The following is an 18,047-nucleotide window of genomic DNA, read 5'->3' as shown; positions in this document are numbered from 1 at the left end:
AGACGTTGGGATTTGGTCACCATACCTTACAGCTTAATGTTGGTAATTTACGTCAATTTGACATCAGGATGTGATGTTTGGAAGATGTTGGATTTTGGTTGCATAACATCACTACTTAAAACCAACAAATTATCAACGTCTATTGATGTTAAAATGGCAAGTTGAACTGACGTTAACATTCAGACGTTGGGATTTGGTCACCATACCTTACAGCTTAATGTTGGTAATTTACGTCAATTTGACATCAAGGTGTGACGTTTGGAAGATGTTGGACTTTGGTTACATAACATCACTACTTAAAACCAACAAATTATCAACGTCTATTGATGTTAGAATGGCAGGTTGAACTGACGTTAAAATTCAGACGTTTTTCAGACGTTGGGATTTGGTCACCATACCTTACAGCTTAATGTTGGTAATTTACGTCAATTTGACATCAGGATGTGATGTTTGGAAGATGTTGGATTTTGGTTACATAACATCACTACTTAAAACCAACAAATTATCAACGTCTATTGATGTTAGAATGGCAGGTTGAACTGACGTTAAAATTCAGACGTTTATCAGACGTTGGGATTTGGTCACCATACCTTACAGCTTAATGTTGGTAATTTACGTCAATTTGACATCAGGATGTGACGTTTGGAAGATGTTGGATTTTGGTTGCATAACATCACTACTTAAAACCAACAAATTATCAACGTCTATTGATGTTAAAATGGCAAGTTGAACTGACGTTAAAATTCAGACGTTGGGATTTGGTCACCATACCTTACAGCTTAATGTTGGTAATTTACGTCAATTTGACATCAGGATGTGATGTTTGGAAGATGTTGGATTTTGGTTACATAACATCACTACTTAAAACCAACAAATTATCAACGTCTATTGATGTTAGAATGGCAAGTTGAACTGACATTAAAATTCAGACGTTAATCAGACGTTGGGATTTGGTCACCATACCTTACAGCTTAATGTTGGTAATTTACGTCAATTTGACATCAGGATGTGACGTTTGGAAGATGTTGGATTTTGGTTACATAACATCACTACTTAAAACCAACAAATTATCAACGTCTATTGATGTTAGATTGGCAGGTTGAACTGACGTTAAAATTCAGACGTTGGGATTTGGTCACCATACCTTACAGCTTAATGTTGGTAATTTACGTCAATTTGACATCAGGATGTGATGTTTGGAAGATGTTGGATTTTGGTTGCATAACATCACTACTTAAAACCAACAAATTATCAACGTCTATTGATGTTAAAATGGCAAGTTGAACTGACGTTAACATTCAGACGTTGGGATTTGGTCACCATACCTTACAGCTTAATGTTGGTAATTTACGTCAATTTGACATCAAGGTGTGACGTTTGGAAGATGTTGGATTTTGGTTACATAACATCACTACTTAAAACCAACAAATTATCAACGTCTATTGATGTTAGAATGGCAGGTTGAACTGACGTTAAAATTCAGACGTTGGGATTTGGTCACCATACCTTACAGCTTAATGTTGGTAATTTACGTCAATTTGACATCAGGATGTGATGTTTGGAAGATGTTGGATTTTGGTTGCATAACATCACTACTTAAAACCAACAAATTATCAACGTCTATTGATGTTAAAATGGCAAGTTGAACTGACGTTAAAATTCAGACGTTGGGATTTGGTCACCATACCTTACAGCTTAATGTTGGTAATTTACGTCAATTTGACATCAGGATGTGACGTTTGGAAGATGTTGGATTTTGGTTACATAACATCACTACTTAAAACCAACAAATTATCAACGTCTATTGATGTTAGAATGGCAGGTTGAACTGACGTTAAAATTCAGACGTTGGGATTTGGTCACCATACCTTACAGCTTAATGTTGGTAATTTACGTCAATTTGACATCAGGATGTGATGTTTGGAAGATGTTGGATTTTGGTTGCATAACATCACTACTTAAAACCAACAAATTATCAACGTCTATTGATGTTAAAATGGCAAGTTGAACTGACGTTAACATTCAGACGTTGGGATTTGGTCACCATACCTTACAGCTTAATGTTGGTAATTTACGTCAATTTGACATCAAGGTGTGACGTTTGGAAGATGTTGGATTTTGGTTACATAACATCACTACTTAAAACCAACAAATTATCAACGTCTATTGATGTTAGAATGGCAGGTTGAACTGACGTTAAAATTCAGACGTTTATCAGACGTTGGGATTTGGTCACCATACCTTACAGCTTAATGTTGGTAATTTACGTCAATTTGACATCAGGATGTGATGTTTGGAAGATGTTGGATTTTGGTTGCATAACATCACTACTTAAAACCAACAAATTATCAACGTCTATTGATGTTAGATTGGCAGGTTGAACTGACGTTAAAATTCAGACGTTGGGATTTGGTCACCATACCTTACAGCTTAATGTTGGTAATTTACGTCAATTTGACATCAGGATGTGATGTTTGGAAGATGTTGGATTTTGGTTGCATAACATCACTACTTAAAACCAACAAATTATCAACGTCTATTGATGTTAAAATGGCAAGTTGAACTGACGTTAACATTCAGACGTTGGGATTTGGTCACCATACCTTACAGCTTAATGTTGGTAATTTACGTCAATTTGACATCAAGGTGTGACGTTTGGAAGATGTTGGATTTTGGTTACATAACATCACTACTTAAAACCAACAAATTATCAACGTCTATTGATGTTAGAATGGCAGGTTGAACTGACGTTAAAATTCAGACGTTGGGATTTGGTCACCATACCTTACAGCTTAATGTTGGTAATTTACGTCAATTTGACATCAGGATGTGATGTTTGGAAAATGTTGGATTTTGGTTGCATAACATCACTACTTAAAACCAACAAATTATCAACGTCTATTGATGTTAAAATGGCAAGTTGAACTGACGTTAACATTCAGACGTTGGGATTTGGTCACCATACCTTACAGCTTAATGTTGGTAATTTACGTCAATTTGACATCAGGATGTGACGTTTGGAAGATGTTGGATTTTGGTTACATAACATCACTACTTAAAACCAACAAATTATCAACGTCTATTGATGTTAGAATGGCAGGTTGAACTGACGTTAACATTCAGACGTTGGGATTTGGTCACCATACCTTACAGCTTAATGTTGGTAATTTACGTCAATTTGACATCAGGATGTGATGTTTGGAAGATGTTGGATTTTGGTTACATAACATCACTACTTAAAACCAACAAATTATCAACGTCTATTGATGTTAGAATGGCAGGTTGAACTGACGTTAAAATTCAGACGTTTATCAGACGTTGGGATTTGGTCACCATACCTTACAGCTTAATGTTGGTAATTTACGTCAATTTGACATCAGGATGTGACGTTTGGAAGATGTTGGATTTTGGTTGCATAACATCACTACTTAAAACCAACAAATTATCAACGTCTATTGATGTTAAAATGGCAAGTTGAACTGACGTTAAAATTCAGACGTTGGGATTTGGTCACCATACCTTACAGCTTAATGTTGGTAATTTACGTCAATTTGACATCAGGATGTGATGTTTGGAAGATGTTTAATTTTGGTTACATAACATCACTACTTAAAACCAACAAATTATCAACGTCTATTGATGTTAGAATGGCAAGTTGAACTGACATTAAAATTCAGACGTTAATCAGACGTTGGGATTTGGTCACCATACCTTACAGCTTAATGTTGGTAATTTACGTCAATTTGACATCAGGATGTGACGTTTGGAAGATGTTGGATTTTGGTTACATAACATCACTACTTAAAACCAACAAATTATCAACGTCTATTGATGTTAGATTGGCAGGTTGAACTGACGTTAAAATTCAGACGTTGGGATTTGGTCACCATACCTTACAGCTTAATGTTGGTAATTTACGTCAATTTGACATCAGGATGTGATGTTTGGAAGATGTTGGATTTTGGTTGCATAACATCACTACTTAAAACCAACAAATTATCAACGTCTATTGATGTTAAAATGGCAAGTTGAACTGACGTTAACATTCAGACGTTGGGATTTGGTCACCATGCCTTACAGCTTAATGTTGGTAATTTACGTCAATTTGACATCAAGGTGTGACGTTTGGAAGATGTTGGATTTTGGTTACATAACATCACTACTTAAAACCAACAAATTATCAACGTCTATTGATGTTAGAATAGCAGGTTGAACTGACGTTAAAATTCAGACGTTTATCAGACGTTGGGATTTGGTCACCATACCTTACAGCTTAATGTTGGTAATTTACGTCAATTTGACATCAGGATGTGATGTTTGGAAGATGTTGGATTTTGGTTGCATAACATCACTACTTAAAACCAACAAATTATCAACGTCTATTGATGTTCAAATGGCAAGTTGAACTGACGTTAAAATTCAGACGTTGGGATTTGGTCACCATACCTTACAGCTTAATGTTGGTAATTTACGTCAATTTGACATCAGGATGTGATGTTTGGAAGATGTTGGATTTTGGTTGCATAACATCACTACTTAAAACCAACAAATTATCAACGTCTATTGATGTTAAAATGGCAAGTTGAACTGACGTTAACATTCAGACGTTGGGATTTGGTCACCATACCTTACAGCTTAATGTTGGTAATTTACGTCAATTTGACATCAAGGTGTGACGTTTGGAAGATGTTGGACTTTGGTTACATAACATCACTACTTAAAACCAACAAATTATCAACGTCTATTGATGTTAGAATGGCAGGTTGAACTGACGTTAAAATTCAGACGTTTTTCAGACGTTGGGATTTGGTCACCATACCTTACAGCTTAATGTTGGTAATTTACGTCAATTTGACATCAGGATGTGATGTTTGGAAGATGTTGGATTTTGGTTACATAACATCACTACTTAAAACCAACAAATTATCAACGTCTATTGATGTTAGAATGGCAGGTTGAACTGACGTTAAAATTCAGACGTTTATCAGACGTTGGGATTTGGTCACCATACCTTACAGCTTAATGTTGGTAATTTACGTCAATTTGACATCAGGATGTGACGTTTGGAAGATGTTGGATTTTGGTTGCATAACATCACTACTTAAAACCAACAAATTATCAACGTCTATTGATGTTAAAATGGCAAGTTGAACTGACGTTAAAATTCAGACGTTGGGATTTGGTCACCATACCTTACAGCTTAATGTTGGTAATTTACGTCAATTTGACATCAGGATGTGATGTTTGGAAGATGTTGGATTTTGGTTACATAACATCACTACTTAAAACCAACAAATTATCAACGTCTATTGATGTTAGAATGGCAAGTTGAACTGACATTAAAATTCAGACGTTAATCAGACGTTGGGATTTGGTCACCATACCTTACAGCTTAATGTTGGTAATTTACGTCAATTTGACATCAGGATGTGACGTTTGGAAGATGTTGGATTTTGGTTACATAACATCACTACTTAAAACCAACAAATTATCAACGTCTATTGATGTTAGATTGGCAGGTTGAACTGACGTTAAAATTCAGACGTTGGGATTTGGTCACCATACCTTACAGCTTAATGTTGGTAATTTACGTCAATTTGACATCAGGATGTGATGTTTGGAAGATGTTGGATTTTGGTTGCATAACATCACTACTTAAAACCAACAAATTATCAACGTCTATTGATGTTAAAATGGCAAGTTGAACTGACGTTAACATTCAGACGTTGGGATTTGGTCACCATACCTTACAGCTTAATGTTGGTAATTTACGTCAATTTGACATCAAGGTGTGACGTTTGGAAGATGTTGGATTTTGGTTACATAACATCACTACTTAAAACCAACAAATTATCAACGTCTATTGATGTTAGAATGGCAGGTTGAACTGACGTTAAAATTCAGACGTTGGGATTTGGTCACCATACCTTACAGCTTAATGTTGGTAATTTACGTCAATTTGACATCAGGATGTGATGTTTGGAAGATGTTGGATTTTGGTTGCATAACATCACTACTTAAAACCAACAAATTATCAACGTCTATTGATGTTAAAATGGCAAGTTGAACTGACGTTAAAATTCAGACGTTGGGATTTGGTCACCATACCTTACAGCTTAATGTTGGTAATTTACGTCAATTTGACATCAGGATGTGACGTTTGGAAGATGTTGGATTTTGGTTACATAACATCACTACTTAAAACCAACAAATTATCAACGTCTATTGATGTTAGAATGGCAGGTTGAACTGACGTTAAAATTCAGACGTTGGGATTTGGTCACCATACCTTACAGCTTAATGTTGGTAATTTACGTCAATTTGACATCAGGATGTGATGTTTGGAAGATGTTGGATTTTGGTTGCATAACATCACTACTTAAAACCAACAAATTATCAACGTCTATTGATGTTAAAATGGCAAGTTGAACTGACGTTAACATTCAGACGTTGGGATTTGGTCACCATACCTTACAGCTTAATGTTGGTAATTTACGTCAATTTGACATCAAGGTGTGACGTTTGGAAGATGTTGGATTTTGGTTACATAACATCACTACTTAAAACCAACAAATTATCAACGTCTATTGATGTTAGAATGGCAGGTTGAACTGACGTTAAAATTCAGACGTTTATCAGACGTTGGGATTTGGTCACCATACCTTACAGCTTAATGTTGGTAATTTACGTCAATTTGACATCAGGATGTGATGTTTGGAAGATGTTGGATTTTGGTTGCATAACATCACTACTTAAAACCAACAAATTATCAACGTCTATTGATGTTAGATTGGCAGGTTGAACTGACGTTAAAATTCAGACGTTGGGATTTGGTCACCATACCTTACAGCTTAATGTTGGTAATTTACGTCAATTTGACATCAGGATGTGATGTTTGGAAGATGTTGGATTTTGGTTGCATAACATCACTACTTAAAACCAACAAATTATCAACGTCTATTGATGTTAAAATGGCAAGTTGAACTGACGTTAACATTCAGACGTTGGGATTTGGTCACCATACCTTACAGCTTAATGTTGGTAATTTACGTCAATTTGACATCAAGGTGTGACGTTTGGAAGATGTTGGATTTTGGTTACATAACATCACTACTTAAAACCAACAAATTATCAACGTCTATTGATGTTAGAATGGCAGGTTGAACTGACGTTAAAATTCAGACGTTGGGATTTGGTCACCATACCTTACAGCTTAATGTTGGTAATTTACGTCAATTTGACATCAGGATGTGATGTTTGGAAAATGTTGGATTTTGGTTGCATAACATCACTACTTAAAACCAACAAATTATCAACGTCTATTGATGTTAAAATGGCAAGTTGAACTGACGTTAACATTCAGACGTTGGGATTTGGTCACCATACCTTACAGCTTAATGTTGGTAATTTACGTCAATTTGACATCAGGATGTGACGTTTGGAAGATGTTGGATTTTGGTTACATAACATCACTACTTAAAACCAACAAATTATCAACGTCTATTGATGTTAGAATGGCAGGTTGAACTGACGTTAAAATTCAGACGTTGGGATTTGGTCACCATACCTTACAGCTTAATGTTGGTAATTTACGTCAATTTGACATCAGGATGTGATGTTTGGAAGATGTTGGATTTTGGTTGCATAACATCACTACTTAAAACCAACAAATTATCAACGTCTATTGATGTTAAAATGGCAAGTTGAACTGACGTTAACATTCAGACGTTGGGATTTGGTCACCATACCTTACAGCTTAATGTTGGTAATTTACGTCAATTTGACATCAAGGTGTGACGTTTGGAAGATGTTGGATTTTGGTTACATAACATCACTACTTAAAACCAACAAATTATCAACGTCTATTGATGTTAGAATGGCAGGTTGAACTGACGTTAAAATTCAGACGTTTATCAGACGTTGGGATTTGGTCACCATACCTTACAGCTTAATGTTGGTAATTTACGTCAATTTGACATCAGGATGTGATGTTTGGAAGATGTTGGATTTTGGTTGCATAACATCACTACTTAAAACCAACAAATTATCAACGTCTATTGATGTTAAAATGGCAAGTTGAACTGACGTTAAAATTCAGACGTTGGGATTTGGTCACCATACCTTACAGCTTAATGTTGGTAATTTACGTCAATTGGACATCAGGATGTGATGTTTGGAAGATGTTGGATTTTGGTTACATAACATCACTACTTAAAACCAACAAATTATCAACGTCTATTGATGTTAAAATGGCAAGTTGAACTGACGTTAACATTCAGACGTTGGGATTTGGTCACCATACCTTACAGCTTAATGTTGGTAATTTACGTCAATTTGACATCAGGATGTGACGTTTGGAAGATGTTGGATTTTGGTTACATAACATCACTACTTAAAACCAACAAATTATCAACGTCTATTGATGTTAGAATGGCAGGTTGAACTGACGTTAAAATTCAGACGTTGGGATTTGGTCACCATACCTTACAGCTTAATGTTGGTAATTTACGTCAATTTGACATCAGGATGTGATGTTTGGAAGATGTTGGATTTTGGTTGCATAACATCACTACTTAAAACCAACAAATTATCAACGTCTATTGATGTTAAAATGGCAAGTTGAACTGACGTTAACATTCAGACGTTGGGATTTGGTCACCATACCTTACAGCTTAATGTTGGTAATTTACGTCAATTTGACATCAAGGTGTGACGTTTGGAAGATGTTGGATTTTGGTTACATAACATCACTACTTAAAACCAACAAATTATCAACGTCTATTGATGTTAGAATGGCAGGTTGAACTGACGTTAAAATTCAGACGTTTATCAGACGTTGGGATTTGGTCACCATACCTTACAGCTTAATGTTGGTAATTTACGTCAATTTGACATCAGGATGTGATGTTTGGAAGATGTTGGATTTTGGTTGCATAACATCACTACTTAAAACCAACAAATTATCAACGTCTATTGATGTTAAAATGGCAAGTTGAACTGACGTTAAAATTCAGACGTTGGGATTTGGTCACCATACCTTACAGCTTAATGTTGGTAATTTACGTCAATTTGACATCAGGATGTGATGTTTGGAAGATGTTGGATTTTGGTTACATAACATCACTACTTAAAACCAACAAATTATCAACGTCTATTGATGTTAGAATGGCAAGTTGAACTGACGTTAAAATTCAGACGTTAATCAGACGTTGGGATTTGGTCACCATACCTTACAGCTTAATGTTGGTAATTTACGTCAATTTGACATCAGGATGTGACGTTTGGAATATGTTGGATTTTGGTTACATAACATCACTACTTAAAACCAACAAATTATCAACGTCTATTGATGTTAGAATGGCAGGTTGAACTGACGTTAAAATTCAGACGTTGGGATTTGGTCACCATACCTTACAGCTTAATGTTGGTAATTTACGTCAATTTGACATCAGGATGTGATGTTTGGAAGATGTTGGATTTTGGTTGCATAACATCACTACTTAAAACCAACAAATTATCAACGTCTATTGATGTTAAAATGGCAAGTTGAACTGACGTTAACATTCAGACGTTGGGATTTGGTCACCATACCTTACAGCTTAATGTTGGTAATTTACGTCAATTTGACATCAAGGTGTGACGTTTGGAAGATGTTGGATTTTGGTTACATAACATTACTACTTAAAACCAACAAATTATCAACGTCTATTGATGTTAGAATGGCAGGTTGAACTGACGTTAAAATTCAGACGTTTATCAGACGTTGGGATTTGGTCACCATACCTTACAGCTTAATGTTGGTAATTTACGTCAATTTGACATCAGGATGTGATGTTTGGAAGATGTTGGATTTTGGTTGCATAACATCACTACTTAAAACCAACAAATTATCAACGTCTATTGATGTTAAAATGGCAAGTTGAACTGACGTTAAAATTCAGACGTTGGGATTTGGTCACCATACCTTACAGCTTAATGTTGGTAATTTACGTCAATTTGACATCAGGATGTGACGTTTGGAAGATGTTGGATTTTGGTTGCATAACATCACTACTTAAAACCAACAAATTATCAACGTCTATTGATGTTAAAATGGCAAGTTGAACTGATGTTAAAATTCAGACGTTGGGATTTGGTCACCATACCTTACAGCTTAATGTTGGTAATTTACGTCAATTTGACATCAGGATGTGATGTTTGGAAGATGTTGGATTTTGGTTACATAACATCACTACTTAAAACCAACAAATTATCAACGTCTATTGATGTTAGAATGGCAAGTTGAACTGACGTTAAAATTCAGACGTTAATCAGACGTTGGGATTTGGTCACCATACCTTACAGCTTAATGTTGGTAATTTACGTCAATTTGACATCAGGATGTGACGTTTGGAATATGTTGGATTTTGGTTACATAACATCACTACTTAAAACCAACAAATTATCAACGTCTATTGATGTTAGAATGGCAGGTTGAACTGACGTTAAAATTCAGACGTTGGGATTTGGTCACCATACCTTACAGCTTAATGTTGGTAATTTACGTCAATTTGACATCAGGATGTGATGTTTGGAAGATGTTGGATTTTGGTTGCATAACATCACTACTTAAAACCAACAAATTATCAACGTCTATTGATGTTAAAATGGCAAGTTGAACTGACGTTAACATTCAGACGTTGGGATTTGGTCACCATACCTTACAGCTTAATGTTGGTAATTTACGTCAATTTGACATCAAGGTGTGACGTTTGGAAGATGTTGGATTTTGGTTGCATAACATCACTACTTAAAACCAACAAATTATCAACGTCTATTGATGTTAGAATGGCAGGTTGAACTGACGTTAAAATTCAGACGTTTATCAGACGTTGGGATTTGGTCACCATACCTTACAGCTTAATGTTGGTAATTTACGTCAATTTGACATCAGGATGTGATGTTTGGAAGATGTTGGATTTTGGTTGCATAACATCACTACTTAAAACCAACAAATTATCAACGTCTATTGATGTTAAAATGGCAAGTTGAACTGACGTTAAAATTCAGACGTTGGGATTTGGTCACCATACCTTACAGCTTAATGTTGGTAATTTACGTCAATTTGACATCAGGATGTGACGTTTGGAAGATGTTGGATTTTGGTTACATAACATCACTACTTAAAACCAACAAATTATCAACGTCTATTGATGTTAGAATGGCAGGTTGAACTGACGTTAAAATCCAGACGTTTATAAGACGTTGGGATTTGGTCACCATACCTTACAGCTTAATGTTGGTAATTTACGTCAATTTGACATCAGGATGTGATGTTTGGAAGATGTTGGATTTTGGTTACATAACATCACTACTTAAAACCAACAAATTATCAACGTCTATTGATGTTAGAATGGCAGGTTGAACTGACGTTAAAATTCAGACGTTTATCAGACGTTGGGATTTGGTCACCATACCTTACAGCTTAATGTTGGTAATTTACGTCAATTTGACATCAGGATGTGATGTTTGGAAGATGTTGGATTTTGGTTACATAACATCACTACTTAAAACCAACAAATTATCAACGTCTATTGATGTTAGAATGGCAGGTTGAACTGACGTTAAAATTCAGACGTTTATCAGACGTTGGGATTTGGTCACCATACCTTACAGCTTAATGTTGGTAATTTACGTCAATTTGACATCAGGATGTGACGTTTGGAAGATGTTGGATTTTGGTTGCATAACATCACTACTTAAAACCAACAAATTATCAACGTATATTGATGTTAAAATGGCAAGTTGAACTGACGTTAAAATTCAGACGTTGGGATTTGGTCACCATACCTTACAGCTTAATGTTGGTAATTTACGTCAATTTGACATCAGGATGTGATGTTTGGAAGATGTTGGATTTTGGTTACATAACATCACTACTTAAAACCAACAAATTATCAACGTCTATTGATGTTAGAATGGCAAGTTGAACTGACATTAAAATTCAGACGTTAATCAGACGTTGGGATTTGGTCACCATACCTTACAGCTTAATGTTGGTAATTTACGTCAATTTGACATCAGGATGTGACGTTTGGAAGATGTTGGATTTTGGTTACATAACATCACTACTTAAAACCAACAAATTATCAACGTCTATTGATGTTAGAATGGCAGGTTGAACTGACGTTAAAATTCAGACGTTGGGATTTGGTCACCATACCTTACAGCTTAATGTTGGTAATTTACGTCAATTTGACATCAGGATGTGATGTTTGGAAGATGTTGGATTTTGGTTACATAACATCACTACTTAAAACCAACAAATTATCAACGTCTATTGATGTTAGAATGGCAAGTTGAACTGACGTTAAAATTCAGACGTTAATCAGACGTTGGGATTTGGTCACCATACCTTACAGCTTAATGTTGGTAATTTACGTCAATTTGACATCAGGATGTGATGTTTGGAAGATGTTGGATTTTGGTTGCATAACATCACTACTTAAAACCAACAAATTATCAACGTCTATTGATGTTAAAATGGCAAGTTGAACTGACGTTAAAATTCAGACGTTGGGATTTGGTCACCATACCTTACAGCTTAATGTTGGTAATTTACGTCAATTTGACATCAGGATGTGACGTTTGGAAGATGTTGGATTTTGGTTACATAACATCACTACTTAAAACCAACAAATTATCAACGTCTATTGATGTTAGAATGGCAGGTTGAACTGACGTTAAAATCCAGACGTTTATAAGACGTTGGGATTTGGTCACCATACCTTACAGCTTAATGTTGGTAATTTACGTCAATTTGACATCAGGATGTGATGTTTGGAAGATGTTGGATTTTGGTTACATAACATCACTACTTAAAACCAACAAATTATCAACGTCTATTGATGTTAGAATGGCAGGTTGAACTGACGTTAAAATTCAGACGTTTATCAGACGTTGGGATTTGGTCACCATACCTTACAGCTTAATGTTGGTAATTTACGTCAATTTGACATCAGGATGTGATGTTTGGAAGATGTTGGATTTTGGTTACATAACATCACTACTTAAAACCAACAAATTATCAACGTCTATTGATGTTAGAATGGCAGGTTGAACTGACGTTAAAATTCAGACGTTTATCAGACGTTGGGATTTGGTCACCATACCTTACAGCTTAATGTTGGTAATTTACGTCAATTTGACATCAGGATGTGACGTTTGGAAGATGTTGGATTTTGGTTGCATAACATCACTACTTAAAACCAACAAATTATCAACGTATATTGATGTTAAAATGGCAAGTTGAACTGACGTTAAAATTCAGACGTTGGGATTTGGTCACCATACCTTACAGCTTAATGTTGGTAATTTACGTCAATTTGACATCAGGATGTGATGTTTGGAAGATGTTGGATTTTGGTTACATAACATCACTACTTAAAACCAACAAATTATCAACGTCTATTGATGTTAGAATGGCAAGTTGAACTGACATTAAAATTCAGACGTTAATCAGACGTTGGGATTTGGTCACCATACCTTACAGCTTAATGTTGGTAATTTACGTCAATTTGACATCAGGATGTGACGTTTGGAAGATGTTGGATTTTGGTTACATAACATCACTACTTAAAACCAACAAATTATCAACGTCTATTGATGTTAGAATGGCAGGTTGAACTGACGTTAAAATTCAGACGTTGGGATTTGGTCACCATACCTTACAGCTTAATGTTGGTAATTTACGTCAATTTGACATCAGGATGTGATGTTTGGAAGATGTTGGATTTTGGTTACATAACATCACTACTTAAAACCAACAAATTATCAACGTCTATTGATGTTAGAATGGCAAGTTGAACTGACGTTAAAATTCAGACGTTAATCAGACGTTGGGATTTGGTCACCATACCTTACAGCTTAATGTTGGTAATTTACGTCAATTTGACATCAGGATGTGACGTTTGGAATATGTTGGATTTTGGTTACATAACATCACTACTTAAAACCAACAAATTATCAACGTCTATTGATGTTAGAATGGCAGGTTGAACTGACGTTAAAATTCAGACGTTGGGATTTGGTCACCATACCTTACAGCTTAATGTTGGTAATTTACGTCAATTTGACATCAGGATGTGATGTTTGGAAGATGTTGGATTTTGGTTGCATAACATCACTACTTAAAACCAACAAATTATCAACGTCTATTGATGTTAAAATGGCAAGTTGAACTAACGTTAAACATTCAGACGTTGGGATTTGGTCACCATACCTTACAGCTTAATGTTGGTAATTTACGTCAATTTGACATCAAGGTGTGACGTTTGGAAGATGTTGGATTTTGGTTACATAACATCACTACTTAAAACCAACAAATTATCAACGTCTATTGATGTTAGAATGGCAGGTTGAACTGACGTTAAAATTCAGACGTTTATCAGACGTTGGGATTTGGTCACCATACCTTACAGCTTAATGTTGGTAATTTACGTCAATTTGACATCAGGATGTGATGTTTGGAAGATGTTGGATTTTGGTTGCATAACATCACTACTTAAAACCAACAAATTATCAACGTCTATTGATGTTAAAATGGCAAGTTGAACTGACGTTAAAATTCAGACGTTGGGATTTGGTCACCATACCTTACAGCTTAATGTTGGTAATTTACGTCAATTTGACATCAGGATGTGACGTTTGGAAGATGTTGGATTTTGGTTACATAACATCACTACTTAAAACCAACAAATTATCAACGTCTATTGATGTTAGAATGGCAGGTTGAACTGACGTTAAAATCCAGACGTTTATAAGACGTTGGGATTTGGTCACCATACCTTACAGCTTAATGTTGGTAATTTACGTCAATTTGACATCAGGATGTGATGTTTGGAAGATGTTGGATTTTGGTTACATAACATCACTACTTAAAACCAACAAATTATCAACGTCTATTGATGTTAGAATGGCAGGTTGAACTGACGTTAAAATTCAGACGTTTATCAGACGTTGGGATTTGGTCACCATACCTTACAGCTTAATGTTGGTAATTTACGTCAATTTGACATCAGGATGTGACGTTTGGAAGATGTTGGATTTTGGTTGCATAACATCACTACTTAAAACCAACAAATTATCAACGTCTATTGATGTTAAAATGGCAAGTTGAACTGACGTTAAAATTCAGACGTTGGGATTTGGTCACCATACCTTACAGCTTAATGTTGGTAATTTACGTCAATTTGACATCAGGATGTGATGTTTGGAAGATGTTGGATTTTGGTTACATAACATCACTACTTAAAACCAACAATTTATCAACGTCTATTGATGTTAGAATGGCAAGTTGAACTGACATTAAAATTCAGACGTTAATCAGACGTTGGGATTTGGTCACCATACCTTACAGCTTAATGTTGGTAATTTACGTCAATTTGACATCAGGATGTGACGTTTGGAAGATGTTGGATTTTGGTTACATAACATCACTACTTAAAACCAACAAATTATCAACGTCTATTGATGTTAGAATGGCAGGTTGAACTGACGTTAAAATTCAGACGTTGGGATTTGGTCACCATACCTTACAGCTTAATGTTGGTAATTTACGTCAATTTGACATCAGGATGTGATGTTTGGAAGATGTTGGATTTTGGTTGCATAACATCACTACTTAAAACCAACAAATTATCAACGTCTATTGATGTTAAAATGGCAAGTTGAACTGACGTTAACATTCAGACGTTGGGATTTGGTCACCATACCTTACAGCTTAATGTTGGTAATTTACGTCAATTTGACATCAAGGTGTGACGTTTGGAAGATGTTGGATTTTGGTTACATAACATCACTACTTAAAACCAACAAATTATCAACGTCTATTGATGTTAGAATGGCAGGTTGAACTGACGTTAAAATTCAGACGTAGGGATTTGGTCACCATACCTTACAGCTTAATGTTGGTAATTTACGTCAATTTGACATCAGGATGTGATGTTTGGAAGATGTTGGATTTTGGTTGCATAACATCACTACTTAAAACCAACAAATTATCAACGTCTATTGATGTTAAAATGGCAAGTTGAACTGACGTTAAAATTCAGACGTTGGGATTTGGTCACCATACCTTACAGCTTAATGTTGGTAATTTACGTCAATTTGACATCAGGATGTGATGTTTGGAAGATGTTGGATTTTGGTTACATAACATCACTACTTAAAACCAACAAATTATCAACGTCTATTGATGTTAGAATGGCAGGTTGAACTGACGTTAAAATTCAGACGTTTATCAGACGTTGGGATTTGGTCACCATACCTTACAGCTTAATGTTGGTAATTTACGTCAATTTGACATCAGGATGTGACGTTTGGAAGATGTTGGATTTTGGTTACATAACATCACTACTTAAAACCAACAAATTATCAACGTCTATTGATGTTAGAATGGCAGGTTGAACTGACGTTAAAATTCAGACGTTGGGATTTGGTCACCATACCTTACAGCTTAATGTTGGTAATTTACGTCAATTTGACATCAGGATGTGATGTTTGGAAGATGTTGGATTTTGGTTGCATAACATCACTACTTAAAACCAACAAATTATCAACGTCTATTGATGTTAAAATGGCAAGTTGAACTGACGTTAACATTCAGACGTTGGGATTTGGTCACCATACCTTACAGCTTAATGTTGGTAATTTACGTCAATTTGACATCAAGGTGTGACGTTTGGAAGATGTTGGATTTTGGTTACATAACATCACTACTTAAAACCAACAAATTATCAACGTCTATTGATGTTAGAATGGCAGGTTGAACTGACGTTAAAATTCAGACGTTTATCAGACGTTGGGATTTGGTCACCATACCTTACAGCTTAATGTTGGTAATTTACGTCAATTTGACATCAGGATGTGATGTTTGGAAGATGTTGGATTTTGGTTGCATAACATCACTACTTAAAACCAACAAATTATCAACGTCTATTGATGTTAAAATGGCAAGTTGAACTGACGTTAACATTCAGACGTTGGGATTTGGTCACCATACCTTACAGCTTAATGTTGGTAATTTACGTCAATTTGACATCAGGATGTGATGTTTGGAAGATGTTGGATTTTGGTTACATAACATCACTACTTAAAACCAACAAATTATCAATGTCTATTGATGTTAGAATGGCAAGTTGAACTGACGTTAAAATTCAGACGTTAATCAGACGTTGGGATTTGGTCACCGTACCTTACAGCTTAATGTTGGTAATTTACGTCAATTTGACATCAGGATGTGATGTTTGGAAGATGTTGGATTTTGGTTGCATAACATCACTACTTAAAACCAACAAATTATCAACGTCTATTGATGTTAAAATGGCAAGTTGAACTGACGTTAAAATTCAGACGTTGGGATTTGGTCACCATACCTTACAGCTTAATGTTGGTAATTTATGTCAATTTGACATCAGGATGTGACGTTTGGAAGATGTTGGATTTTGGTTGCATAACATCACTACTTAAAACCAACAAATTATCAACGTCTATTGATGTTAAAATGGCAAGTTGAACTGACGTTAAAATTCAGACGTTGGGATTTGGTCACCATACCTTACAGCTTAATGTTGGTAATTTACGTCAATTTGACATCAGGATGTGATGTTTGGAAGATGTTGGATTTTGGTTACATAACATCACTACTTAAAACCAACAAATTATCAACGTCTATTGATGTTAGAATGGCAAGTTGAACTGACGTTAAAATTCAGACGTTAATCAGACGTTGGGATTTGGTCACCATACCTTACAGCTTAATGTTGGTAATTTACGTCAATTTGACATCAGGATGTGACGTTTGGAATATGTTGGATTTTGGTTACATAACATCACTACTTAAAACCAACAAATTATCAACGTCTATTGATGTTAGAATGGCAGGTTGAACTGACGTTAAAATTCAGACGTTGGGATTTGGTCACCATACCTTACAGCTTAATGTTGGTAATTTACGTCAATTTGACATCAGGATGTGATGTTTGGAAGATGTTGGATTTTGGTTGCAT

This window comes from Hoplias malabaricus, chromosome 4, assembly GCF_029633855.1.
Source record: "Hoplias malabaricus isolate fHopMal1 chromosome 4, fHopMal1.hap1, whole genome shotgun sequence".
Classification (NCBI taxonomy): domain Eukaryota; kingdom Metazoa; phylum Chordata; class Actinopteri; order Characiformes; family Erythrinidae; genus Hoplias; species Hoplias malabaricus.
Note: the sequence above shows the minus strand (reverse complement) of the source record.